Source organism: Varroa destructor, unplaced genomic scaffold, assembly GCF_002443255.2.
Source record: "Varroa destructor unplaced genomic scaffold, Vdes_3.0 BEIS01000006.1, whole genome shotgun sequence".
Taxonomy (NCBI): Eukaryota; Metazoa; Arthropoda; class Arachnida; order Mesostigmata; family Varroidae; genus Varroa; species Varroa destructor.
The window spans coordinates 17,591,149-17,593,448 of record NW_019211459.1 but is presented as its reverse complement, the minus strand read 5'-3'; positions in this window follow the sequence as shown (position 1 = coordinate 17,593,448).

Below are 2,300 nucleotides of genomic sequence, written 5' to 3'. Positions count from 1 at the left end.
TCTGATATCTGCTGCTCGATTGACGTTAAGATTACCCAACCGTTTTGTCGATAGTCCACAAATTGCACAACTAAAAATTCACACCTAAGGTTCAACGGCACCGGGACGACGAGAAGCGTTACACGTACTGCTAACAGTTCGCCAAGCGGACCAGAAGAATCGTTTCCTGTAATCAGAAGTGAGGTCAAATTTGCATTAGTTTATTACGCCACCTTGTAGCATCTAAATACGTCTGTTACTCCTGTTTTATTAGCGTACTGTTCGTACTGGAGGTATATACTGACAAACTGTGCGTCATTGGTGTATACTAGATCCATGCGTGGGAATAGAAATTGAGTGCTGACTCGATATGAGGAAAACACGAAGATCTCTATGTATAGATTTAAACTAATATATATATATATATATATATATATATATATATATATATAATTATAGAAAATACACTAATACAACAGCAAATTGCGAGTCTGTTAAAGCTTTCAGTGAGAATCGAATGAGACCCGTTCCCTGATGAAGCTACGATATATATTGACGTCTCTCTGAAAAAGGCACACACATTCAACAAACACGAACGACCCGTTAACAGAGAACGCAAAACACTAAAACAGAATTGTACAATATAATAGTAGCAAATAGTATGTTTTCAATGAAAATCAATGGAAGGCATTAACTATGCTATTTGCAAATGAACCCCCCCCCCCCCCCCCCCGTTCCGGACCGTAAACTCTGAAGGACAGCATTAGGACAGCTGTTCGTCATTATTTTGACTGGTTGCGTATAGATGCGGCTAAAAAGGACCCTAAAGGGCATCAACTAGAACGAGAAGGCTAAGCGAAACAAAGTTGACCGAGGCCATGCTTACTACGAAACGACAGAAATAGGCAAGCTAAGCGAAATGATGCACACGTATATTTATAGACACATTCATTAGTACGGTAAGTTTCGTAGTGTTTCTAATGTACAGCCAACGACCGGAAGCGATCGTAATGGCATCGCTGGATGTATCTGAGATCTTAGCAAAAATGCTCCCTGTAGCCCTGCGATTAATGACGATGACTGACTGGCGAGGAAAATATATTTGGAGATCATCGAAGAAGACGTCCGTCACTTCTGCAAGCCAACGTAATCGATTTATGTTTAAATGAGCTCATAGAGCTTTTACAACACAAACATTACATGAAAGAAAAATGTCATCACATATTGAACCAGCTTAGTCTCTAATAGCCTTTAGGGTGTGTGGTGCAAAGACATCCTCATGAATTTTCGACGAATTTTCTGCAACGGTATTCCATGCTCCAGGTTAATATAATCCTTTATCCACCAACTGATTAAAGTTCGTACTAATTCCATTAATTCTAAAAACTTCAGATCAAGCAAACATATTCTTTTCGTAAGTATTTTTTGACTCACCTAGAAATAAGAAGTTAATAACACACGATCGCTTTTTGATAACTAGAGCAAAGTTGTCTGCGGACGCATCTTCTTCAAATCATTAGTATATGAGTAAAGTTAGTCTTGCGAGGTCCCGCCTTCAACTGAGTCTTGAGGACGTTTCGACAATGAATTGGTGAGTCGAATCGGCTGGTTCAGTTCGATCTAACAACGACCTAAAAGTTGAGTCTTAGGCACACCTTTATCAGTATTTGGTGTGAGAATGGGCAGGCAATAGGCTCACGTCGTGTAGGCCAAATTAGAAGCTTGCCTTTTTTCCAAACAGATGTCACACAGCTCTAACGTTCAAAGTCGAAGCCGTCACTACAGGAGCTCTGAATCTTTTCTTATTTGTTAGTAGGCAATACATGTAACTGTATTCTATCTGTGATGATGATGTCAGAAGACAAAAGAACGCAATCTTGTTTCTACCTGGAATGTTTCTAAGCGCTGCATTGGGTTGAACAGACAGCGAGTGTTCGGCAGCATTTATACGTTTTTAAATGAAGGCTTTGTGAAAGTCGACTGAACTTATTATAGGCTTCAATGGCCGCCGTCATATCGAGTAACTCGCGGTCATGTAGCGTCGCTCATAGCAAAAACGTTATGCTATAGGTAGGATATTTGATATAATGCTGTTTACTCCAACTACAATACTATAATGGTTAAGTATAACACCATTAATGTAAGACCCAGCCGTTCGGTTTGTTCGGTCGGACTCGAACTTCGTTCCGGATTTACTGCTGACAGAATGATGAGTTGTAAATTACCCACAAAGTTGACCATCGGTGGAAATTTGCATTGCCTCATCATAGAAAAAAAAAACCCATCGAATATCGGTATGCAGGAAACCTATCGGACAGTAG